The sequence below is a fragment of the Phaenicophaeus curvirostris genome, chromosome 3, assembly GCF_032191515.1.
Source record: "Phaenicophaeus curvirostris isolate KB17595 chromosome 3, BPBGC_Pcur_1.0, whole genome shotgun sequence".
In the NCBI taxonomy this organism is placed as follows: Eukaryota; Metazoa; Chordata; class Aves; order Cuculiformes; family Cuculidae; genus Phaenicophaeus; species Phaenicophaeus curvirostris.
This window is the reverse complement of record NC_091394.1, coordinates 91,057,774-91,085,335: the sequence shown is the minus strand read 5'-3', so window position 1 is coordinate 91,085,335 and position 27,562 is coordinate 91,057,774. Positions and strand designations below refer to the sequence as shown.

The 27,562-nt window shown below is 43.5% G+C and overlaps 1 protein-coding gene across 1 annotated transcript in view; it reads left to right on the top strand.

Annotated features, from left to right (window-relative positions):
• The first annotated feature begins 3,380 nt into the window (after positions 1 to 3,380).
• NDRG1 (N-myc downstream regulated 1) overlaps positions 3,381 to 27,562 on the top strand; it is a 204,561-nt gene continuing 180,379 nt past the window's right edge. The window contains exon 1 of the mRNA XM_069854696.1: positions 3,381 to 3,387. The gene's annotated coding sequence lies outside the window, so the exon portion shown is untranslated. The remainder of the gene's footprint in view (positions 3,388 to 27,562) is intronic.

The following is a 27,562-nucleotide window of genomic DNA, read 5'->3' as shown; positions in this document are numbered from 1 at the left end:
ACAGTTCTGTGACATCTGTCAGAAGTGCAGGATGCTGTTTGCGAAAAAAAAATAAAGCCAGGAAGACCAAGCTGGCAAGATAAAACTATCTATTATTAACAGCAAAGTCACACAGCATTATAAAGTTTGTTCTCACTGTGTATAATGCACTACTGTAACAAGCTATGTAAAAGAAGGGCAATGACTCTTACACATTCAAATATAGAAGATCTTTTAGAACATCTTTTATCTCTTCAATGAAGATAAGACATACATAGACAACCTGCTCTCTTACCAGTCAAGAACAAAGAAGCTGTGTAAAGTCCATTTGTGGTCAATATACTTAGTTTCACATTAATGAAGTTTCGTTGGAAGCATTTCATCTCTTTCACATTTAGTTGTGCCAGTCAATAGGTTTGCCTCCATACAAAACGTAATAAATGTGAATAATTATTTACAAAAAAAATATGTAGACTTACCAGTAAATCCCTTTGCCTTGTGAAGGGATCCACCTGCATGAAGTTTGTTCCTGGACTGGGGACATAATTTGCAAGGTCAGTAATCACTCCTGCTATGTTAACTGTGACTGCAACTATCTAACAACATTTTGGCCTGTGTAAAGAACGGTCCCCTTTGACAGAACTAGTGGGGGAAGCTTGGGATGGGGCATTAGTCGGCCACACTCCTGGATCCTTGCCTCTTTCCTCCCACTGGGAGCATAGTGCAGCGGTAGCAATTAGCACATCTTTTAGAACATGCCAACCATTTCTGAATGACAATTTATTTACACAAGCAAGGAGAAATAGCTTCTTGGCAACCATGTACACACCAAATGTTGACTTTCTATTTTAACTTTCCCTTGGCCTAGACACAATGGAAAGTGGCTTTTCTGAAAAATGGCAGATTACCTACTGCAGGAAGACCAAATGAGGAGAAAAGAAACAAAAGCCCAAATCCACACTCTCCCAGTGCAGTGCCTAACCTTATGAAATACTTGAACTACTGCAATTTTGTGCCCATTTTTAAAAAGGGTAGAAAAGATGACCCTGGGAAATACTGACCTGTCAGCCTCACCTCTGTGCCTGGGAAGATCATGGAACAGATCCTCCTAGAAGCTATGCTAAAGCACACTGAAGGACAGGGAGGTGATTCAAGACAACCACCATGGCTTCACCAAGGGCAAGTCCTACCTGACCAACCTAGTGGCTTTCTGTGATGGGATGACTACATGAATGGACATGGAAAGGATGCTGTCCCCCACAACATCCTTCTCTACAAACTGGAGAGACATGGATTTGATGGGCAGACTGTTTGGTTGATAGGCAAGTTGTTGGGGGCTCTTATTCAGAGAATAGTGGTCAATGGCTCAAAGTCCAAATGAAGATCTGTGACAAATGTTGTCCCTTTCGGGTCTGTACTGGGACTAGTACTGTTTAATATTTTCATCAATGAAATAGACAGTGAGATTGAGTGCACCCTCAGCAAGCTTGCAGATGACACCAAGCTGAGTGGTGTAGTTGCCACATTGGAAGGATGGGATGCCATCCAGAGGGACCTGGACAGGCTGGAGAACTGGGCCTGTGTGAACCTCATGAGGATCAACAGGGCCAAGTGCAAGGTCCTACACCTAGACAGGGGCAACCCGTGGTTTCAATACAGGATGGGGGATGATGTGATTGAGAGCAGCCCTGCAGAGAAGGACTTGGAGTACTGATTGATGAGAAGTTCAACATGATCCAGCAAGGTGCGCTTGCAGCCCAGAAGGCCAACCACATCCTGCCCGGGCTGCATCAGAAGAAGTGCATCCAGCAGGGTGAGAGAGGTAATCCTCCCCCTCTGCTTCACTCTCGTTAGACCCCACCTACAGTATTCTGTCCAATTCTGGAATCCCCAGCATAAGAAGGATATGCAACTGGTTGGTTGGAACAGGCCCAGAGGAGGGCTACGAAGATGATCAGAGGGCTGGAGCACCCCTGCTATCAGAACAGGCTGAGGTAGATGGGGATGTTCAGCACGGAGAAGGCTCTGGGAAGACCTTATACCCACCTTCCAGTACCTGAAGGCAGTGTACAAGAAAGATGGGGAGGGACTTGTTACAAGGACATGTAGCGATAAAACAAAGGGGAATGGTTTATGATTGAAGGAGGGAAAATTTAGATTAGACATTAGGAAGAAATTCTTCATGATGAGGGTGGTGAGGCACTGACACAGGTTGCCCAGGGTACTTGTGGTTGTCCCATGCCTGGATCTGCTCAAGGCCAAGCTGGATGGCCTTTAAGCAGCCCTGTCTAGTTAGGGGTTGGAACTGGATGATCTTTAAGGTCCTTCCAACCCGACCCAAACCATTCTATGATTCTACGATTCTATTCTATTTGAAATTGGTTTGGAGCCCAAAAAGCTTTTAAAATAATCAAAATTATTTCTTTTTAATTGAAAATCGGGAGTAACCATAAAATAGAAATGAAAAGTTGGTCAGTTCAGAAAACAAGGAAGAGCATGCAAATCAGTCCATAAGGCTCAATCCCAGGGTGATTTTGCGCAGAGATGCTCCCTTCCTTTGCTTTTGCAAGGACTTAGGAAGAGACAAGAAATTAAATCTATGAAAGGTGAATCATTGGTTATTTATCAGCAATTAGTATTGCCTATTAAAATTCCCAAGAGTGACTAAGCGGGCATTCCTAACACTACATTGTTTAAGCTGTTAAAAGAAAACTGGCAAAAAAATACTGCAGCCAACCTTCAAAAAAATAGCCCAAACCCAACATGTCGTGAGCAGTCTCACACCTCCTTCTCTAACGCCATCTGGGTCCAGTCGTTGTGCAGCTTCAGGTTAAAAAAATTGTAGCTCCTTTTTCTATACCTTGGGATGAGGCTTTCTGAGACCTGACAGCCATGGTTTTGCCCACATCTGTTTTGCCAGTGTGTGTGAGAGGAAAAAGCAGTGAAATTGCTTCATTTCTCCACTTTTCTGATCAGTGCCAGTGATAATAATTTGCTTGTTATGGCTTGTAGACTCCAGTATGCCACTGTGTCGATGCATAGCAGGGATCAAATCTGAGTCTTAAATAAAAAACGGTTTTGGTTCCAGCACAGCATGTTTGTAGAATATCTACTGACAAGACAAAAAAAAATTGTTCTACATGGCCTGTAAAACATATGTTAAAAATTCTGCATCATAGACCAGCTTTAAATTATTCATTTTTAATCCTTTCAGCCTTGAAGGGCATTTAAACATTGACTATAGAGAAACAATCCTGCCACTGAGGGAAGAGCTATAAAATAAAATACTCGCTACTTAAGAATATAGAGAAAAATGTTTTACCTAGACACAGTTTCTGTGCTTTAAAATATGAATAAAGGGCTAGATCCCCACTTGGTGAAAACTGATACGGCTCCTTTGATGTTCAGGTAGCTATCCCCCAACAGCAGCTGAAAGCCCTGGCCCAGAGTTTAGAATAGATATCGTTTCTCTACATAAGAAGACAAGCGAGATTTGCATGGTTAGTTCAAACTACTTCATATTCACTGAGCTGTTGAGGAAATACTGTCTGTGAAACAAATCCTGGATTCCTTCCCAAAAACATCTAAATGACACTTACTAGGAAATGCTACACTAAGAAAGGGAGCAAATCGAATCCTCCAGGTTGGTCCCTGCTGTAATTACTGGGGTGTTGTTGGAGAGCCTTTGCTATCTGCATATTCATTGGGGTGCATCGTAGAAGTTGAGAGCCTCCAAAGGAGTTAACTAAGTGTAACACTGATATAACAAGGAGAAATAGGTTACACACTTGCTGTTTCAGGATGATTTGATCATTTTCTCAGTTCCTGGCTCAGCTAAGCACTGGCAGGTACCTGAGGAACCATGCTCCAACTGTATCATAGTGTCATGCTTCCTCGAGGCACCTCTGGGGCAAGCACCCTCCTGTTCTGCCTTACTCTAGAGAAGGGACTTTTCTGACCCAAACCTGCCACTGCAGAACTCTCTTACATATCTTCTTCTTGCAACTTGTAATAAAAAATGGTGTGGTTGCTCAGAGGGGTGCACCATGTCTTGTCCTTTGCGTACTCCAGAGAAATTATGCAGAGATAGGACTGAGAATGCAAAGAAAAATTCGTGTTATTCCCTGCGCCCTTTCTTCAACCACAGAATCACAAAATCACAGAATCACAGAATGATTTGGGATGGGAGGGACCTTAAGGATCATCTAGTTCCAACCCCTTTGCCATGGGCAGGGACACTTTCTCATTAGCTCAAGCTGCTTCAAGCCTCATCCAACCTGGCCTTGAACACCTCCAGGGATGGGGCATCCACAGTTTCTCTGGGTAACCTGTTCTACTGTCATCTTGATTAACTACCATTAATTAGGACACTCTTGAATGTAAGGCTTTCCTTGATACATCCTGAAAACACACTAGTAAAACTTTAGATACTGTATTATGAGAAATCACTTGCTTTACTAGAATCAGTCTTTTTCCTCTGTTAGGCTCAGGGACAGACCGGGTGTGATATAACAGGTAATGAAATGCAGAGTGCTCAGACCCTTCTTCCGCAAGGCACTATTGCTTTTTAGGATACCCTTTAGAGCCCTCATCACCCTCTCACTCTCTCCATCACCTCAAAAATGCTTGCGAGATATCTCCAAACATGTCACACAGCCTAATTTTTTTGCTGATGAGCTGGTCCACAGAGGATGTGTTCATAAACAGACCCATTCACCTTGATGATTATCAGGAAGGAAATGAAGCAGCAAATTTAACTAATTTTCCTAAAGGTGTGTATCAGTTCCAGAGGGTTACACAAACTGTCACAGGTGATCAAAATGGAGCTCCTCAAGGGCCCTATCCCACCTCCAGTGAAGCATCAATTAGCCCGTGGGAAAAAGCAGTGAAAAGCTTTTTAATACACTGTGTCCCCACACAGTAATTCCTTGTGTTGATATATTCCCTGTAAAAGAAGCCTCGGTTTTATTACCCTCATTACTTTAGATTAAATCCCTTCCAAGTTCTGTTTATGAAGGATATAATACTACGTTACTCTACAGTATCCAGGGCCAGGATTTAGCGAAGGGGTGAGTCCCTTGAAGGTTTTGTGTGGATTTACGCTCTAAAGTAGAATGCTCAGCCCTGTCACAGGTACTCACAGCCAAATGCAAATATCTGCACAGCGCGGTACGCAATGTGACACCGGTCTAAATTCACACTTAAGCTTTTACTAATATAACTCTATGGAAACAGGCTCAGTGATGATTGATGACTTACAGCTCCTATGTAGCGTGTTACACTTTCCAGTGGAAGAATGTTGTGCTGGATGTAATAAACCAACAACGTGGGCAGTTTCAGTGAGTAGATTAATAGCCTATAAACTCATCTGCTTCATAAAGGGAGCTACACGCTGGCTGCCCAACGTTACAGAACTTCTTTTTCAGAGCTCAGGAACACTTTCTCTTCCCTGAGATGTGCTGTGGATGCTCACCGTTACGCTGCCTGCGGGAAGGGAACTGGGAAGAAGACCAGAGAGATCATTTGCTTCTTCGGAGGTGGTAGAACCTTCCCACTTCTCGCCTTGGCTCCAGTCTTTACACATCCACACTAAAAAAAAAAAGGCAGTATTATGTTGTTACATAGTTTTAGCAGACACTTTATCAGTTGAATGTATCGGTCCGGGCGATTCTTTAATGATGCTGTGTTCTTTTTAATTCTAGTGTTTTATAGTCACCTTAAAAATGTCTGACGCCGGCCCGAAAGAAGCCGTGTGCTCTTTTTAATATTATTAACGATGCAAAGTCTGTTTCGTGCTCTGCGAAGCGCCGGATTTCTTCCCACCTCCCCTGCCGCGACCACCTCTCGGATCCACGCTCCGGCCCCGGGGCGGGGAGCGGACGCAGGTATTTCTGCCCCCCCCGGGGGGTGATGCCGGGAGCGGGGGGTCTCGTCGGGGGGCGAGTTTGTCCTTGGCAGCAGCGGGAGCCGCTCGGCACCCCGACGAGGCTCGCACCTCCCCGCCGGGGGGGAAGGCAGCGGGGCGGCTGCGGGGGTGGTGGCCGCCCCAGCACCGCCCTGCCCGGCTCCGAGGAGGAGCCGGCGGGGCCCCCGGCGCCGTCCACGTGGCTGGGGGCTCGGTATAAGAGCGGGGAGGGAAGGGGAGGGACGGGGCGCCCGGAGCGGCTCGGCGGGCAGGCGGCTCGGAGGAGGCAGCAGGAGCGGCGCCCGCCCTTCCCCGGCCATGGGGCTCGGCGCTCCCCGCCGCGCCCCGCCGTGAGTACCGAGCCCCGCTCCCCGCTTACCTGCGAGTCCTCCCGCCGCTCCGGCTTCCCCCTCCCGCCCGGCTGCTCGCCCGGCTCCTCGCCCGGCCGGGGTTGGCTCCGCAGCGGCTCCCCCGCAGCCCCCGGGGGCGGGTGGCGCTGGGGCGGCCGCTCGGCATCCCCCGGGGCGCGGGGAGCGCTCCTGCGGCGGGAGGCACCGAGCCTTCCCCTGCTCTTTACGGGGTTTTTCCCCTTGGGTAGGTTGTGTGGCGAGAGAAGAAAGCTAGTATTACTCTGTTAAAAGGGAGAGAGGGAGACTGGCCGCCTTAGCTACCCACTCGCGCATCTCTGCTTGCGGAATTAATTTCCAGTGGAGTATAAAAGACAAATCTTGGAGCTCAGCAGTTTGGTAGTTAGCTGTGCTTTTATTGCCCTTGATATATTTGTGACTAGAGCAACCAGGTCCTTACTGTGACTGATTTTAGTCTTGGCATAAATGAAAACAAACAGGTGAAGAAAAAAGAAAATGCCTTGGTGCATATTTTGAGGCACACAAGATTTTTCAACTCTTTGTGATGGTTGGACTTGTATACAGTTACATTGCGCTGAAATAACTCATAACTGTAAGGCTGAATTATATATTTCTTCATTGGACGCACATGCTAAAGAAAAAGCCTCCCTAATTATGGATCTTCCAGAGAGACTGGAAGGGTGACAAAGCCCTTGTAATCTTTTGGGTCAATTTTCATAAGCTCCAAAAGCTCTCTGTGAAAAGGAAATTAAATTTCAGTGTGGAAAAGAGACAGGAAATTCAAGGATATAAAAAAGAAAGCCCTGATTCCACTTTGATTCTGGCCTCAGGAGCTCATTTATGTTGGTGCTCTTCAGTGGCAAAAGTTAAAATGAAGAGTCGCCTCTAACTGGAGTTTTCCTGCCTCTTGGCAATTCAGAAGATACTCAATTAGTGGCACACTCCTAGATTGTTTACAGGGTTTTAATGGGAGGGATGGTTCCATGTGAAGCGTTTCGTTGAAATAGCTGGATCTTTATATCCATAATCATCTCATGCCAGCCAGTGCCTTTTGCACTCATATGTTCAACTTCAGGGCATGGCTGTGCTTGACGTCCTTTCTGGGTTTATCTGGGAACCTGACTGCTCTTAATGTATTTGAGCACATGTTCAGGCCTTGGCTGGGGGTGGAGGAGGGAACGGTTTTATTTAAATAAAAAAGGTGGATTTGTTTATTAAATAGAAGCAGATGTTTTCTTGATTATCCTGAAAACAACAAAACCCAAGAGTAAGTCGATGGTGAACTTGGTGCTCTGTTCCTCTGCCAATTTCTCACTTCATTCAATTTTGGTGCTGCTGTAGGACATTTCAGCAGCAGCAGGTTTAGATCCTGTGCCTCAACAAAGTCCCGCTCTACGGTCCTGCCAAACCAGCTTTAAAGCTCGATTTTTAAAGTACATGTTTGCCTAATATGCATTTATTTTACCTTTCTGCTAGTAACACGTAAAAGCACAGTCTCTGAAAGAGCAAAAGAGAAAGATCCAATTCCTTATTGTTTTGGCTCACTTACTTGGTGCACAGTGGAGACAGTGAGTTGCCCTGTTTGTATGGGTTTTTTCACTTATTCTGGCCAAAAAGGAACTTACAGCCTTGTTTGCAGTTTTTCTTCCAATCTTGATGATATTAATAATGGTGGTGGCTTCTCAGTTGAGGAAGGTATCTTTTAAAGCTTAGCATTATTTTATATAAGACTTGATATCTGCTTGCCTATTTGCTTCTCTGTTTATGTAAAACTAGGGGTAATTTGAGGGGAAATTAGGGTCATGCAGATGCTAGTTTCGCGTTCTAGGTTTGAACAGCATCTTTTATGCCAAATGCTTTGCAAATGCTGCTGTTAAATGATAGTAGCAATATGGGTTTAGTAGAAGCTTCTTTTAGAAGTACTTTCAAAAGTGTGGTGAAGCAGAAATGTGCTTTTAAAAGCAAAGAAATAAGAGCAAAACCAGCTCCATAGCTTATTTCAAGTGCTGTTAATCCCACCACCTGGTGGAGCTTTTCATGGCACTGGCTGAGGGAACTCTGAATGAGGATGCTTTTTTTTTTTGTTTCAACACTGTCACATGCCACACAGTTTCTTTAACTTTTTTCTTTCTTGCAGCAATTAATTAATTTTCTATATCTTCTTTATATTCTATGCTTTGCAGAAAGCAGGATAGCGTTATCAGTGTCTCATCTGAAACAGCATTTGTCTGTAGACAGATGACTTGGTAAAGCAGGAGATAAATGTGTTCCTTTCTGTCCTTGTCTTTCCCTTGCAACACACTTTTTTTTATCTTTTGAAAGATAATATGATGCTGACATAGAGCATGACTGTAACCTGGACATCCAGAGGCTATTTATTTTCACCCAGGAGCACTTCCTAAGTTCAAGGATTATTTGTAATGGCCAGCCTGTCTTCCAAGGTACTCTGATGAAACCTTTCAGTGCAAGCTCAGTTAGCTTTGTACTAATCATTTTTACATAAAATTTGATCTAAAATACCTGCCATACAGCCCCTGTACAGTCAGGCTTGCAAGGAGAAGCGAAGCAGAGACTGATCTGAGTTTATTGATACGGGCTAAAACATGGGTGTGAATTCCACTGAATAAGTTGAACTGTGGCAAAGATACCTTTACCTCTCTCTGTTGTAGTGCTGCCTAACTGCATCAAACTGTCTGTTGTGTTCATATTATGCCTAATGACTGCTAAATAAGAATCTGAGTAAGTCAGAGGTATACAAGTTAAAAATAACTTTAGGGCTACGTGTCAGCTTGCACCCCAGAGTGGAATGAATTAGAACGGTGAGAAACTTCCTTGTCCAGTACGGATGTTTCTTGAGCACTGACTAATGCAAGCGATGCAAGCTTCCAGGCAGACTGCTGTTGTAGATGTTTGCATTTCTGTTAATGTTGTACTGCCTGTGTCAGCAGGTAACAGACTAATGGAGACTGGTTGGTGGCTCCCACTTGCTCTCAAGTCCTGGCAGGCAAGATATGCCTTGTCTGGCTGGTGAGATGGATAAATTCCTTAACAGCCCATCCAGGGCAGGTCTGCATTTCTCTGGGTTAACCTGGTATTTGAAGATTAATTTAGCTTATTGCCCAGTAGGTATTTGGTCTGTGTTGCCCAACAGGTATCTGCTACGGGGAGCTTTGAATAATGTACCTGACTTAAGGGACTTTTTGCTTCTCAACCATAGTCACTTAGTGCCGTTTGAGCTGCTCTAACTATCTGTCTAGGGCATCTCCAGTGGCTGCGTTTGGCTACTCAATTGACCCTGTGGGAAGTAGGTGTGGTTTTGGGGCTCTAACCCTTAACTTACAGAATAGATAACATTATCAACATAAGTGGCCTCTATTTAGGATGTAAGTTCATTAAAAAGGGGTTAGCTGTCTTCTGCCTCATGTGACTGCTCTTGTTCTGATATAGGCTCTGGGCCATACTAGCACTCATTCACAACAGCCACAGAGGAACTGTCATCACATTCCTGGTCACCTTTCCCACTCTTACTCCAGACTTCTCTTTGCACTGGTGCTGAGCATCCCATGCTCTGCTTTGTAAATAGCAATTTCAAGTCCCTTTTGTGGAAAATGTCTTATAAGGCTTTGGAAAGCTTCTGTAAGTCAGGGCTGTGCAGCACCCACAGATATGAATTAGCCGTGGAGCATAGAAAATGGGGAGTCCTGAGGGACAAGGAGCTCTATCTAAAAGAAACTGCTCTGAATGAAGCAAGAGTTACAATTAGGGATGTCATCAATTGTAAAGACTTCTGTAATTGTTAAAATGCAGTTTTGGGTGGGGAAAGCAATTCGTTCCTGGCTGCACTTCAAAATCCCCTAGATTAGGTTGTTCGATCTAGACTGACATGCATGTTCTTTCTCTGGAAGATGATGACTTGTGCCCTGCATATGAGATCACGAAGCCATTTGGCAGAGAGGGGCTGTGTTATTTCAGGAAGTCTGTGAACCTTATAAAACCGCAGCTTTGTCTGTTGGCCAATCACAAGGTATCACAGAGTACAAAAGAGAAACAATATATATGGTTGCACTCTCCATCTGGTGATAAATGTTTGAGTTCTTTCTTGTTCTGAGGACATCATCTTAACAGATGCCTTTGTATTTTGTAGTAGCTTTTTCATTTCATAGAATCATAGAGTGGTTTGGGTTGGAAGAGACCTTAAGGATCATCTAGTTCCAACCCCCCTGCAATGGGCAGGGCCACCTCCCACTAGACCAGGCTGCTCAAGGCCCCATCCAGCCTGCCCTTGAACACTTCCAGGGATGAGGCATCTACAACTTCCCTGTGCAACCTGTTCCAGTGTTTCACCACCCTTTTCATGAAGAATTGCTTCCTAATGTCTAGTCTAAATTTTCCCCTCTCCAATCTAAAGCCATTCCCCTTGGTTCTGTCATTACTTGCCCTTGTAACAAGTTGCTCCCTAGCTTTCTTGTAGGCTGCTTTCAGGTACTGGAAGGTGGGTATAAGGTCTTCCCAGAGCCTTCTCTTCTCCAGGCTGAACAACCTCAACTCTCTCAGCCTGTCCTCAAATGGGAAGTGCACCAGCCCTCTGATCCTCTTTGTAGCTCTCCTCTGGACTCATTCCAACAGCTCCGTCGTCTTATACAGTACTCCAGGTGGGGCTTCGCAAGAGGGGAATAGAGGGGCAGAATCACCTTCCTTGACCTGCTGGCCATGCTTCTTTTGATGCAGCCCAGGATACGGTTGGCCTTCTGGGCTGAAAGTGTGTTGCTGGCTCATGTCAAGCTTCTCATCAATGAGCACTCCCAAGTCCTTCTCTGCAGGGCTGCTCTCAATCACATCATTGCCCATCCTGTTTTGAAATCGGGGGTTTCCTCAACCCAGGTGTAGGACCTTGCACTTGGCCTTGTTGAACCTCATGAGGTTGTTACAGACCCACTTCACCAGCTTTTCCACGTCCCTCTGGATGACATCCCATCCTTCTGGTGTGACAACTGTACCACTCAGCTTGGTGTCATCTGCAGTCTTGCTGAGGGCATCCTTGATCTTGCTGTCAATATCATTGATAAAGATATTAAACAGCACCGGTCCCAGTACGGACACCTGACGGATGCCACTTATCATGGATCTTCATCTGGACATAGAGCCATTGACCACTACTCTCTGAATAAGACCATCCAACCACTTCCCTACCCACCAAACAGTCCACCCATTAAATCCATATCTCTCCAATTTAGAGAGAAGGATGTTGTGAGGGGCTGTGTCAAAGGCTTTACAGAAATCCAGATAGATCGCACCCTTTCCCATGTCTGTTCATGTAGTCACCCTATCATAGAAAGCCATTAGGTTGGTCAGGCAGGACTTGCCCCTGGGAAGCCGTGCTGGCTGCCACTAATCATCTCCCTGCCCATGTGCTTTAGCATAGCTTCTAGGAGGATCTGTTCCATGATCTTCCCCGGCACAGAGGTGAGGCTGACAGGTCAATATTTCCCAGGGTCATCTTTTCTACCCTTTTTAAAAATGGGCACAATGTTACTCTTCTTCCAGTTGCCAGGGACTTCTCCTGAATGCCATGATTTTTCAGATATGCTAGAGAATGGCTTGGCCACCATGTCTGCCAGTTCCCTCAGGACTCTGGGATGCATCTCATCAGGTTCCGTAGACTTATATATGTTCACTTTCCTCAGGTGGTCATGAACCTGATCCTCCTCTACAGTGAGAGGGTCTATACCTCTGGTCCCCGTGTTGTCCATTGGCCATAGATGTGTGAGGAGAGTGTTTGTCAATGAAGACGGAGGTAAAAAGGTTGAGTTCCTCAGCCTTCTTATCATCTGTTGATACCAGATCACCATTTTCATCCATCACTGGCGGTACGCTCTCTTTAACCTTCTTTTTCTGATTGACATACCTATAGAAGCCCTTCTTATTAGTCTTCACTTGCCTTTCCAAGTTCAGCTCCAGCTGCGCCTTGGCTTTCCCAATCTCATCCTTACGCAATTGGGCAGTGTCCCTTGACTTTTCCCAGGTTAGCTGTCCCTGCTTCCATTTCTCTGGAAGTCCTTTTTCCTGGCAATAGTTTTCAATGCAGGCTCAGCCCTCCACTGCTTAGTGCCCTGAAGTGTCTGAATGTAGGAGTGAGTGCTTGTGGTCAGAGTCCACAGGGCCCAAACAAGACCTTCCTCACTTTGCTGGTGTCTGACACAGGACAGCTGCTGGTATGGAGGTAGCCTTACATACTCTGGGTATCTCTGGAACACCCTGAGACAGATCAGTTTTAACCAATCCCTTTAGAGGATCATTCTGAACAGCAGAAAAAAAGGGCACAGTGAAGCAGAGTTATTTAATAAGATGCAATTTAAAAATTTCTCTAGACTGGATAATTGCTACTGACGTTTTCCCAGGATAGGTACATGTTTTAATTTGTTTTTTTATTTAGCTGTGGTAAGCCAACACAAAACAAAGGTTATTCCTTTTAAAGGACACTACATTATTTCTGGAGGCTGGATCTTCAATCAATGACTTAATCTTGCATATCTGAAATGCTGTGTGTGCTGACACATCAGTGCTGTACCAGCTCAACAAGGAAATCTAATTCTATCAAATCTGCCAGCTCAGTTAATATGACTCTAACAGGGTAGCATAAGGTATCACCTCCATTTTTTTCCTAGGTAGGAATCAGATTTGGATTTTCTTTTTTGTTGGTTGTTTTTTGTTGTTTTTTTTTTGTTAAGGTACCTGCTTACATCCTTGCATGCAAAACCGTAGATCAAATTGGACGTGTCTGCTGAAATCTGGGTTGAAACACACTGATTTGACTCCTTACAGACAATCCTTTGGGATTAGTCTTGAATTGGAGCTCTGTATTATTTCATCCTGGGACTTGTACAAAGTCATATGTAAAAAACCTGGCATAGGGCTACCTGCAACTTGAATTGGAGCTGACTTTACAGTATTTTGCTCTCTTATGACACCCTACAGAGCATCAAAGCTGTCAGGGTGAAATAAGGGCATCCATGCCTGTGTCTTAAATTCCTTTAGTCTAATGCCTTTGGTGATGCCTTTTATGTGACTTGCTCTTTGGCAGGTGTACAGGCTCTGGCTTGCACTAGTGTGAGACTTCAGGTAACACTATTGCTCTGTGCATCTAATGCTTTCTCTTACGATGTCTCAATTTAAATCACTTCGAGTAGTGGATCTGACTTAAATTTTTTTTTTTTGAAGACAAAACTGAGAAAAATACTGGTTTACGTTGAACTGAAGCAAACTTTAATTAATCAAAGGCTGATCAAGATAATTATGGTTTTGATCAATTGAGACATTATTGCTTTATTGGTTTACTTACTCTTAATTCCAGGTCCATTTCAAACTCCCAGATAGTCAAAATTACTCATTTTCAAAGAGTCAAGAAGAAAGTATGACTTCAGAAATGTCAGAATGATTCCTCTGAATTTGATGTGACCTGCATCAACACAGTTTGTTGGCCAACGGCAATACTGATATTATACCTGAATTTGGGGTTTTTTTTTCTTGTGTCTTTGAAACTATTTTTGTGTTGAAGTTGTTATTCTTCAGAAGGTTCTCCCAGCTTTTTATCTTCAGAAGCAATTCTGTACATTTCAAGTAAAGAAGGGATCTCTCCTGATTCTTGGTCTAATGCTTATTAGAAGAATTAGAAATCCTCTTTCTTGATCTCTCTTTCTTATCTTCCTCCTCCAACATCCTCTGCTTTTTTCCTTCAGATAAAACTTCTTGTTGAAAAGTGATGACTGTGTGATCAGGTTTCCTGTGGCTTCACTCTGCATTCTAGCAACAGACCTGTTGCTCTTACCAGAAAGTTGGCTTAATTCTAGACCTGAAAAGTAAAAATTAATTTTTTGCTTTCTTTGTATCCTGTTAACAAAAGTTCAGCATCAAACTTGAAATGCTAAGCAGGCAGGTATCATGTTTGCAGGTGGGATATGCAGGCACATACGGCTTATCAGCGGAGAATGCTGTAACCTTTCCAATGAGGTTATGCAAGTTTTGCTGAAGTTCTCTCATGCTTTGGAGATTGTACTGTGATGGCAACACAGAAATGCAGGGAGAAATTATATTAGCATTTCTAAAAGGTTAGTGGCTAAACACACCCTTGCAAGAACTTAAGCTTAGGAAGACAATATTCAAATGTAAACTAGCTCTTACAAATATCATGTGGAAATCAAAGTCCATTCTTATGATGCTAAGAGGAAGAAAACAGTCTGGAAAAATAGTGTGGGCAGGCTTTCTAAATTAGGCGAAAGGTGGCTCTGCTCTTTCAGGCTGCCAGAAATGCCTGTGGTGTGGCTTACCCAGGTAACTGGGAACTCTGCTGGATTCACAGGGAGTACTTGAGCAGGAGGTGCAGGTCTGGGGCAAGAGGATATGACTGTGCTTCAAGTTCTTAACTCCGTGTGAAAAACTTACCTCCACTCACATTATTCTGATGGCTGCGGTGTGGTGATGTGAGTTGTCCAGAGAAGTACAAAGTGTGAAATATTGAGTTGCTTCAGAGCATCGGGGAGAGCTTTCCTAGTTTCTTCTTCATTTCTTTCCTTCTTGAGTAGACACTGAAACGTTCTTCAGTCCTAAAGTTCTGGTAGCTTCTGTGGATTTTGTCCTTCTTTGGTGTGTGTTCTTCATATCATCAGTCTCCTTTCCGCAACTACTCCTTGCCACAGGAGAATAGATGATTTCTGCTACTCCCACCATTCCCCTTCCTCTGCCATGCTTTTGACACTGTGTGCTGAGTTCAGATTGAACCAAGACATTGGGAGAGCTGGTGGCACTTAAACTTTGCATCTGAAGGCAAGAGCATGGTAGTGGGAAGACACTTCTGTGGTTGACAGCCTGGAGTCAGCTAAGTCCCATCCTGTCTAGGCTCTCTGCTCCAGTTTTGCCAGCTGTAAATAAGTGTTTCAGTTTCCTGGAGGTTGTGTTCAGCCTTCAAAATTCATGGAGGTTCCAGGAAACATATAAATGTTCCCCTTTTGACCACAGCTTGATTTTTAAATTGGGAAAGTGAGAGGAAAACGTCAACTGTGTGGACAGAAGACCTTTAGTGATGAGACATTAGCTTTAGCCATTTACTGTCTGCCACTCTGAGTCATTGGAGATGTGCAAAAGCACTGCTGGTACAATAAAAATCGCCTGTACTTCCCCTTTGACTACTACAATGAGTTGATCACTGTAGAGCTGCAAGGATGGTTCAGCTTGGTACTTTTACCACGTGGCTGTTGTTGCACTGCTTTTGCTCACCCTGAGACCTTACAGAGGGAATGTGAAGTGTCATTGACTCACCATGGCTGTTGCAGCAGATTTTCTGTGATTATTGCAAAAAATATTTAAAAATAGATACGCAAAATTAAAATCTGCTTCAGATCAGAAATGTTAGAGGAAGAGCCTGTATCACACTATCAGGATGCGTGAAATATCGGTAGCTACACAACTTCTGCTGGAACCGCAGGGACACTGGAATGTAGCCATTGTGCTGTCTCAAATGGCCACTTCATTAGCTTGCTAGGGCAGCAAGATGTATGTGTAGTCTGTAGGACAACCTAGTAAAGCAAACACATTAAAACATGTGGTGATTACAGACAAAATTTGCCCCAGGCCACCGGATTCATTTTAATAAGACTTGTGTAATTATGTAGTTGTGTATGATATTCAGGTCCTTTTTGGCCCCTTTGAGAAACTGTTTCATTCACCTGTAGGATATGTGCAGTGTAAAATATTTGAGGGCACTGGGGAAACTGATGCATATTTCAGACTGAGGAAAAATGGGTTATTTAAGTCTCTTACAAGTGGGAATTTCACTCCAGTTACAGGAAATAAATGTGGTCAAAATTGAGGTGCTTACTTGTATTTTTCTTAATCATGGCAGTTTTCAGGAAATAAAAAAAAATGATCAATTTATTTATTTGTCCTCCAGGTCTTACTCTGATTTGACATACGGCTCACAATTCGGACAGTTAAATTACACCAACAAGAGTTGTGTGTAAAGCTGGTATGTCCAAACACCATCCACCTGCAAACTGCAAGGTTGGGGTGACGAGATGGGGAATGGCAGCAAGTTCCTGCCAGACAAAGGAAACCTGCTCCCCTCAACCAGACAGCAAAACCCCAGATCCCCCTGGTGAACAAGTACCAGGTGCTGCAGGAGGCATTCAACCCTGAGGATGAGGATGATGGTTCCCACAGCCTAGAATCTTCTCTTGGCCACACCATCCTCAGAAAAAGATAAAAACATCCTCCATTAAGAAGAAGAGGAGGGTGATTCTTGTAAGGGACTCCCTCCTAAAAGGAATGGAGGGACCCACTTGCAGGCTGGACCCACTCCACAGAGAGGTCTGCTGCTTACCGGGGGCATCAGTGAAGGAGGTAGCTAGAAAACTTCCTTCCCTGGTCCATGAGACAGACTACTATCCTCTGATAGTAGTCCAAACTGGTAATGATGATCTAGTAAACAGAAAGACCAAAGCCATCAAGAAAGACTTCAGGGCCATTGGGAAAATGATGGAGGGCTCTGGGGCACAAATAGTGTTCTGCTCCATCCCAAGGCTAAATAGAGAGGAGCTGGAAGTCAGGAAGAAGAATTCAATTAATGCCTGGCTCCGAGCCTGGTGTGAGGAAGAGGGGCTTTGGCTTCTTTGATCATGGAGTGGCTCACGCACCCCCAGACTTTGTTGCTAAGGATGGGACACGTGTGTCTCCTAGGGGGGCTAAAGCCCTTGCTAAAAACGTAGCTAAGCTCATAAATTGAGCTTTAAACTAGATGTGAAGGGGGAGGGGGTTGAGACCAGGCTAGACAGGAGTGAGCCTGGACATGGGGCACTGGTGATTGGGAGAGGGTGTGCTGGAGAGGACCACCAGTACATCACCACACAGAAAGTGGGGGAGAACACACCCTGGAGTGCTAAGGGAGATACAGGCACTCTGGTGCTAGCTACTCCAGTTACCAGGCAATTGGGAATGAGCTCTGTTCCCTCTAAGAGGGCTGAAGGCTCAGCAGCTCAGCTGAAGTGCATTTACACCAATGCATGCAGCATGGGGAATAAGAAGGGAGAGCTGGAAGCTGTCATAGGGCAATGAGCCTATGATGTTGTTGCCATCACAGAAATGTGGTGGGATGACTCATATAACTGGAGTGCAGCTATGGTGGGGTACAAACTCTTCAGGCAGGATAGGAAGGGTACTAGAGGAGGCGGGGTAGCCCTCTTTGTAAGGGAGAACTTGGACTCCATTGAGATGGAGTGTGGTGATGAGGAGATTGAGTGCCTGTGGGATAAAATCAGAGGAGCTCACAAGAAGGTAGATTTTGTGATGGGAGTCTGTTACAGACCACCCAGCCAAGGAGAAGCAGCTGACGAGCTCTTCTATAAACACCTGGGATTAGTCTCTAGATCAATGCCTCTTCTTCTTGTGGGAGACTTCAATCTTCCTGATATCTGCTGGAAGTACAATAGAGCAGAAAGGAAGCAGTCTAGGAGGCTCCTAGACTGCGTGGAAGACAACTTCCTTGCACAGCTGGTGAATGAACCAACAAGGGAGGGTGCCCTCCTGGACCTGCTGTTTGTGAACAGAGAAGGCCTTGTGGGGGATGTGGCAGTAGGAGGATGCCTAGGACAAAGTGATCATGAGATGATAGGGTTTTCTGTTCTAGGTGAAGTGAAGAGGGTGGTTAGCAGGATGGTAGCATTAAATTTCCCGAGGGCAGACTTTGAACTCTTCAGAAGGCTGGTTGGCAAAGTCTCCTGGGAGACAGTACTTAAGGGCAAGGGAGCCCATGAGGGCTGGGAGCTCTTCAAAAAGAAATGCTGGCTGTTGAGAGGGAAAAAACCCAACCAACCAAACAAAAAAAAGCCACCAAAACCCAAGTTTTTAAAAATACAAAGTGTTACAGTAATTGCAGAAGTGTCTAAAACATCTGCTCGTAACAAAGAAACAAGCTTAGAAAAGTTGCCTCTCTGTAAGGCTGAGGGTCTCCTGTCAATATGGAGTTAAATGTAAGTACTGGTAGAGGATGTAGCTATGCAATTGCCATTAGGGGATTTTTATTTTTTTTTAATAGGGGAAAACCCAGAAATTTGGATAGAGAAGAATTGCCATCCCAGGGGGATGTGTCTGTTTCATACAGCACCCAGAGAAGAGGCTGCTTGTTTCTCCCCTTGCTGCAATTTGACCTGCTGTGGGCATAGGAGAGGGGCTCATTTGTTGTTTTTTGTTTCTGCCAGCTTGAAAGCAGGTCACTTTTTCTGTAAAAGCTTTGGATCAGGAATGCTAGAATTGTACCAGATTAATGCTAGAATTGTACCAGATTAAGGCACAATTGCTTAGTGCAGTCACTATTGTTTCTTGGAGAAGACCTTCCCCCACCCAGTTTAGACAGTAGGCCTTTCTCCCTGTAGCTTAAACTACCCAAGTCTTATCTGTGGGGACTGTCATCACAATAATTGATAAACAACCGTTAAGTAGTTAGCCCCATTTAAAGTTATCACTTTAGAAAAAGGACAGTTGTCCTACATGAACAAGCCTGACCAAGAGGTAGATGTTCATAGAATCATTTGATTCTATGGAAAAGACCTTTGAGATCATGAAGTCTAACCATACCTGCCCACTACTAAACCATATTCCTCAGTACTTCACCTGCCTGTCTTTTAAGCACCTCCAATGATAGTGACTTGACCACCTCCCTGGGCAGCCTACTCTGGTCCCTAATAACCCTTTCAGTGAAAAAATTTTTCCTAATGTCTAATCTGAACCTCCCCTACTGCAACTTGAGGCCATTCCCTCTCATCCTATTCCCTGTCATCTGCGAGAAGAGACCAAGACACTCGTCATTACAATTTCCTTTCAGATAGTTGTAGACAGTGATAAGGTCTCCCCTCAGCCTCCTTCCTCCAGGCTAAAAATACCCTGTTCCCTTGGTTGCTCCTTATAACACTTGTTCTCCAGTTCTTTTCCCAGCTTTGTTGCTCTTCTCCAGACACGCTCCAGGACCTCAACGTTCCTCTTGTAATGAGTGGCCTAAAACTGAATACAGAATTCAAAGCTAAGTACAGGGGCAGAATTACTACCCTGGTCCTGCTGGCCATGCTGTTTCTGATACAGGCCAAGATGCTATTGGCTATCTTGGCCACGTAGGCACACTGCTGATTCATATTCAGCCATCTCTCAACCAACACCCTAAGTCCTTCTCTGTCACGCAGCTTTCTAGCCACTTTCCCGAAGCCTAGAGCGCTGCATGAGGTTATTTTGTCTCAAGTTCAACCCAGCACTGGGGCTTGTTGAACCTTATAACACTGATTGCAGCCCATTGATCCAGCCTGTTCAGATTCTCTCTGGCCTCAAGCAGATTGACCCTTCCACCCAGCTTAATGCTCTCTGCGAACTTACTTAGGGTACACTCAATTCCCTCATCCAGATCATCGATAAAGAACTGTACCCAGCACTGTGCCCTGGGAACACCACTTATGACCAGCCTACACCTAGATTTAACTCCATGTTAGTGCAGCAGAAAGTGATCCTTAGATCCTTCTCAGGTGAGCTTTCAGGGACCCGCACATCCAACTTTCCTTTTTTTCCGTGTGTTTGAATTCTTAAAGAACCTTTGCTCAGAATGCAATTTCCCTGATTTATTTTACTGCAAGCAAACTTAGAGATTCCCTGTATTTTAGGGAAAAAAAACCCCAGCACAGCCTCATTTTGGAAAATGGCATTTCATCAAGGTATAACTCTCCCCTGAGGTTGTTCTTAGAGCCACTAACCACACTTTTGGCATGTCTCTGAATCTGCAAAGGACTATTATGGGTCTGGCTGTTGTCTGCTAGTAAAAATTTTACACCCATACTGTCTTGCGTGGAAATTTACTGGCTGTGATTCATGGACACAGAAGTGTGTATTCACAGTTAGGAATTTCCCATGGAACACACTGAAGGTGGACCAACCTGCACCTCTTCCTATGGGATTTTCAGGCTTGCTTGGCAGAGGTACATACACCAAGGATGGAATTACTTGGGCAGTGTGTAACCCTTTCCACTCGCAGGGAAAAAAGCAGCTGGCTTTGCAAGGGACCTCTTCCACATGGTGAAACTTGGTGCCATTGAAACTGGTGCCACCTGCTCCTGCTGGTGTCCTCCTCAACTAATTTGTGAACTGTGGCATTCTGCCATCACTGTCCAAGAGTCAAGTTGAGGGTAAAACCGGGTGACATTTACTTGTTTTGAAAAGCATCTCCTTCACAGTCCGTCACTTCCACAAATGGAAGCATTCCAAATTTGTCAGAGCCCGAATGCCTTTTTACTTTCATATCTAATCAGGTTTCATTTGACAAGTGTAGCTCTTAGAGATGGAAATTCTGTTATTAGGGCACTGACACTTTTCTGAATATTAAAAACCCTCTTGCTTTTCTAGCTGTCAGAATCAATCTTTCAGATCTCCCCTTCCAGCTGCCATGCTCTCTTCTGAGCTGATTGCTACTCCTGAGCAAGTACATGGCACCATCACTTTTGCTGGCACCAACAATATTGACTTCCAAGGAAATTAAGGTGTTTCCACATCTCGGACCAAGCGCTGTGTTTTGTTTTTAATCCTCTCTTCCAGTAACAAATGCTGTGTGACAGTTTCACTTTTCTCCAAGAGAGAAAGAGGATCATGCACAGTAACGTTGAGTATAGACTTGTCATATCTAATGAGCTCATTAGGGCTTGATGTGCTCATTACCTGGAGACTGTTGAAGGCAAGACCAAAATATCTCTTGGAGACAGAGCAGGTAGCATGCTTCCTTCCGAGTCAGTACAGGGATGTTGCTCAGCACGTGTGTTCGAATCGATTGCTGTAGCTGTCATCTGCTTAATGAGACTTACAAAGCTTGTGACTCCTCATAATCTTTAAAACACATGGTACTTGCGTGGACAGGCTTGTTGATGGTGATTTCCTTACCCAAAGCCAACAGAATTCTAAAGTATAGCAGAATGCTTTTCTTAGAGCCATCAGTCATCACTGTCTAAGAGTCCTGTTGAAGGTAAGGAAAGAGAGTATTTTCTTTCTTACAAAGATACCCTCCCCTTCCAAAAGGAAATTATTTCATAGGTGTGACAGCCCTTGACATTCCACTTACAGCTCCTATTGAATTTCAACTTCCTGTTCAAATTGTTGGAACATGAGATTGTTACAAGACGTTTTTTCTTCCTCAAGGGCCACGGGGTAGAGGATCCTTGTCAACAGTATGTGGTAAAATATATCAAACCTGATGAGTAATCTTTAAGGCGTGCAGTGGGAACCTTCAGAGGGACTTGGGTGCTGGAAAAGTTTGTTGGTTTTTTTTTCAGGAGGTACAGAACAAAACAACACAGCCAATATCTGGAGTTAAAGGTATCTTTCAGTCTGCCCAGAAGGGTCTTCTGGGAGGCATAAACAATGCACCATAGCACAGAGATTAAACTACTCCACATCAAATGTGGATATTATTTATTCAGGTTCACACTATCCTTCTTAGTGGATAACATTATAGTTCCTCATCATTTGTGAGATTTGTATCATGATCGAAATAGTATGAAGTCATATCTTATCCTCTCTCACCAGGGTTCTCTAGGTGCATGCTCAGAGTGGTGTGTTAGTAGGATGAACAACAAGCACGATGAATGGCAAATGTTTTAAACTTTTAGTATGGTTGCACAGTGATACGCAGTTTGTTTCATCAATGTGGTGACCTTCGATCTTAACCTAAAAATAAGTAACGTGCTCACTGACATATTTGTATTTTTATTGTCTGACCATTCAAAGGAGACAGAGGCAGGGGGAAGGACACAAGTGACTTAATTCGGAACAATGCTAGAATTCCTGTTGAGAAGCTTCCTAAGGATATTACATGCATTTGACTAAAGCTTTGCTTGTGTTTTCCTTTGATATATAACCAGAACCAGAGACAGATGCAGTAAAGCAAAGTAATTAAATGTGTTGTTTTCTTGTAAAAGGTGGTTATTGTAGTTCATTTCATGGTTCGGGGGTTAGGAGGGATCTTTAAACACAACTTTGCTGTGCCTCTGTAATTTGGAGAGTGAGGTTTCTCATGGTTTTTTCTGTTGTTGTGTGTTTGTTTTTTTGGTTTTTTTTATTTGCAAGGATTATTAAATGACTTTGTAAGCAAAAAATATTTTGCAGTGACAAATATCTTCTATTGGGTGTTATCAGCAGCACTTCCTTTGTCTCTTAGCTCAGACTGCTTTAGACAGAATGGGAGAGGGACATGCTGAAGGAGAATTGCTTTGTACTTAGCAGAATTAGAATAAGCCCAGCAAGCACATGGTTTGTGCTTAATTCCAAGAGCCTGAACCTGATCTCGCTGCTACTAATCTCCAAAGGGATTATTCCTGATTTACACCAAGATGAATGAAGTTGGAATCTGGCCCTGAAAGTCAGTTTGTACTTCTGACATTGTCTCAAGGCAGCTGACCTGCAAATTTGAAAAAGAAGCTTGGCTTCCTGCAGGTTAATTGTTTGAATTTGTCAGGTTAAGTGGACTATAGCTTGTTTATCATGGTTTATTTTAAACTAAATACTCTTTATCCAGGAGGCTATATTGCAAAAACTTAGGCTAGAATCCATTTACCTCTATTGGACTAATATGAAACAGTAATCAGAGGACCCTCTTTGGTACAACACAGCACTCTTTATGTGCATAGTACCTCTCATCTGAGGGTATTATTGCAATTCTGGAAGCTGTTCCGCCGGGCAAGTCTCTTTAATGACCTGCAGTGACTCTAGTTGCTAGCAGTGAAGTAAAAATAAGCTAGTATGCTGGGTCTCTAAGTCATAAGTGGATGGCATCTATAAGAAAAGATCTGCAACCTAGAACAGGATGAAGCGCTTAGCTGAAAATAGTGAGGCTTCTGGAATAAAGGCTATGACATACCTGTCTGCTATGAAGAAAGTTGATCTTTGTTACCACAAATTCATCTAGTGTTCACTGAGACAAATACCCAAGGCAAAGGTTTTGAGGAAGGAAAGCACAGGTTGCCTTGAGATCATCATACCCAACTCCTTTGCAGCCCCAAAATGCTATATGCATATATGCAATGTGCAGCCATTTTTAAGGCTGAGTTTATATCATACTCATGTGTATCATGATAAAAGGAAAGTGGAATATGCTGTTTCACAGGGCTGCTCTAAACTGACATGTATTATACAGATGTGCATAATCTCAAATGAATAAGTCACATTTGTCATTGCTAAAAAGCATAATTTTGGTGTAGTGACACATTTGCAGAGTGTTTGAACTACCTGAATGCAGCCACGTCAGAGAGCAAGATGGGTGGCCTCATGCAATCACCCACCTTATTCCCTTTGAATTTTTTTTTCTTGAATTGTCTTGTCAGTTTTGATTTCCCAACAGCTGACTCTGCCATGACTATTTGAGATGTTCCAAGCTTTAAACTGCAGTAGTGTGATATATCAATCAGGGTTGTTAATATTTATAAACACTAAAAGCATGGGGGGCATGAGTGGCAGAACCAAATGTTTTAATTACTGTCTTTGGGAAGAGATGGTAAAGAGACTAGTAGGGTGTATTTGCAATGACAAGGTTGTTTAGATGACCGCAGAGGGTCCTGTGTTTGTAGACTGGGGGATACCTATGGCCTGTGATTCCCTCAGCATAGTGAAAACCCACTGAATTCTGGAATGTTAGTCAAAAAGGCACAGCACAGGAAGATTTTGCTTGTACTAATTCAGTTACAGCATATAAATATTGTTCCTGCTGTGGAGCTTAGCCACCTTTTCCTGCGTAGGCTATGTGTTAAATATACTATGATGTTAAATATATTGAACCAAACTTGACATGCACAGCTATTTAACTGGAGAAGACCCTTAATTTTCTTCAGAAGGAGTAAGGAAGCCTGCTAGTTCATCACAGCCACAATTTAGCTTTCAGTTGCTCCAAGTAGTTAGCCATGACTAATATAAGCCCTGCCTGTCTATCAGCAGAGACTGGAGGAGCTAATGACTTTATTCGTGGAGAAGAGACTTCATTGATTCAAGCTAAAATAGCTGGTGAGCTGTGCTCTGAGGCGTTTGCACTAAGAATAAAATACCCAATTGACATTGTGCCTACAGTTTGTATAAGGAACCCAGAAAATTGTGGAGTGAGCTTTCTGTATTTTTCGTCGTCACACCTTTTAGGTTCACCTGATATACACCAGAGTAAGTCTCATGGCCATGTAAACAAGTGTACCATTTAGTGGGGGAACGAAGCCTCCTGCTTAACTCTACTCAGCTAATTTCTCCCCTCCCGTGTCTTCTCTGAAGCTTCCTCTCCCATCCCACGTCTCCTCTGGAGCTTCCTCCAAAGAGCTTTTGCCGTTTGATTGAATCAAATTGCTCAAAACATTCTCTCCATCTGTACCTCCACTGTAGGGTAAAGAGGTATTTTCTCCCTATTTGTCTCTGTTCTCAGCTGGTCCCATGAAGGCTGTTGCCATAGCAGATGTAGAGGTGGAAATACACCATGTGCCAGATATAAACTATACTGCTTTACCAAACTGGTTAATATTGTTTAGTTGATAAATCTCTAATAGAGGAAAAGATGCATGTTATTAGCCAAGCACTTTGTAATTTTCTGGTATTTCTAAAATAAATGCCAGCACTTGGAAATATTGAGTAATTTTTAATTGAAAGGATACAATCAGTAGGTGATTAGTTTGTGAAGTGCCTTGGATGTATGCTGTGTTGTAGAGACAAACCATCTGGAGTGAGCCTGTGGTTTAGGTTCTGTAATGAGTATTCACAGATTGCGAAGCCAAAATGACCAGCTTTATTACGTAGATGAAGGTCTTGAGTAATTCAATTCATTTTCACATATCTAAGTGAACTAAAATGGGAACATAATTTTGCCGAAAGTTTTAGTTTAATGCTCTTGCGTATTAAGCCAGGATCATCAGTGCATCTTCCAGGATCCTTAATATAGCTAGCTACAGCAAATCAGACTATTGAGTTTCTTCTTCTGTCTTCAATCTTTACGAAATCTGTCGTTGCCAGGATTTCACTTCATTTTGTCTGGATAAGCATTGTGGCTTAGGTGCGTCTTGTATTTACTGCTCCTATAACCTTTGTCTCTCATCTTGGGCATAGGCTGGCAGCGTAAAAGAATTGTAGAATCCTAGAATAGTTTGGGTTGGACAGCACTTTAAAGGTCATCTAGTTCAACCTCACTGCAATGATTAGGGACATCTTCAACTATATTAGGTTGCTCAGAGCCCTGTAAAACCTGACCTTGAATATTTTCAGGGATGGGGCATCTACAGCCTCTCTGGGCAAACTGTTGCAGTACTACTGCCTCACTAGTTGAAACAACTGGGCAGAAGAGTCACATCATAAATCTGTCTTAGTTAACATTGCTGCAAGGTACCTGGGCAGTACTGTTATTGGGTACCTGCAGCAGTAGTGCGTGTTGCCAGTCTGATAGCTACTGGAATTAATTACACTAAAATGGAGATTGATTTGTAATATCACACTGAAATTAAACCTCCCTCTTTCTGAAGTTATCATTACATAGTCCTTTTGCTGAAATCTGATTAATCACGGTGATATGCAGTATTAAAACTCAAAACCAAAGTGCTGCCCTGTATCTGATATATCAAGGGGTGTAGGAAGGAGTTGAGGGGACTGGAGGGAGTGACTGGAAGTAGTTGAAAGAAACAAAATCCTTGAGAAGGCTTTGATCTGAAGTTGGGTATCTGTGCACCAAGGGTGTACTTTCAGGAGAAGAGCATAGTCAGTAGATGTATTCTATTTGATGTACTGAGATCAAGGTGTTGGAGCCTTTAACTGCTCATCTGGCTGTCTTATCTTGCATTTTTCCTCTTAATTTTTCCCTTGTGTTTAAGAATAGGTTTTCCATCTTCTGTGAAGCATTCTTATGCAAACCCAAATCTCCTGCTACTCAGACAAGCTGTTTGTAGTACAATGAGAGCAAAAAGGTACAGGAGTTTTGGCTTCAGGTAAAAACTCATCACTTTTTCTCTCCTCAAGCTTGTTATTAAGAGAGCAGTACTTTAATGAAGCATTTAATGGAAGGGAAAAAATGCATCTGCTATGTCCTGCCCATCACTCCCAGATCCCTGAAGGAAAGAGTATTTACAGATTAAATCCCTTACTGTTTCCTGTGTCATCGCAAAGCAAATAATGAGCAGGACTTGAAAAGCTCTGCTATTCTTCTAGTTTGGAGTACCAGCCCCTCTCAGAACATCAAACAACCATGCCAGCACTTTTTCATGGTACCAGATGACTGAATTTCATAGCAGATTCTCCCCAATTTAGTGCTGCTAATGACTATGTGAATGAGACTTACAATGTATGCACAAGTTTAAAATCTCAGCTTCAGTATTTAACAAGTATTTGAACTTAAACAAGACTGTTGGGAATGGAACCATCAGTTTCAAATGATCCAGTTTTCCAGTCTTTATTGCGATTTCTCCAAAGCCATGCAATCTGCAGCAGACCCAGGAATGAAATGCAGGAATCAGGTTCTTGCTGTAAGCACAGAGAAGTGGCGTGCTCTAAATGCTGGCTCATGATGAAGGAGCCAGCGGTCTTTCAGCAAGAGGTGAGTCACTTTAGTAATTCCTTTTTTAAACAGCAGAACTAGATTCATGCTTTAAGCAGCCTCAGACAGCCAAAAGGGAAAAAACTTCAAGTTGAAACCTTTTGTTTCATGTCATTACCTTCTCCTTCCTTTTTCCCCCTGCAGTGACAATGTGTCAGTGGATAACAATGGGAAGGGGAACTATCCTATATGTGGGAATAATAATGGCTAGCAAGGTCTACATTGTGAGATCCCAAACTACATGAAAAATCAGAGCATCTTTGTAATGTACAGGAAATAAAAAGAGGCAGGTTTAGATGGAGTATTAGGGTAAAATGAGCACAGATTTACCCTATGCAAGTTACCTCTTGGAGCAGGTGAGGAGATACACACACACACACTCATGCACACACATGCGTGTGCACACACATTAACCCCCGCCCATCCTTGGTCAAGGGAAACCGCTTCCGGCTGACTGAAGTCTGTTATTTATGAAATAACCAGACTACGTCTTTACTGCGTTCTGCTGTTACGAGCCTGAATCACTAGCTTCCCAAATGCAATTTCCAACAACATGTGGTAACACTCAACCCCTCTACCTGCAGTGCTGTTATAGCCAATGCTTTGAAAAGATGGGTTTCAGTGACAATATTGATCTGAGCTTATTCTTAACTACTGTATAATCACAGGCTGAGCACTAGTGACCTACAGTTTCAGGAA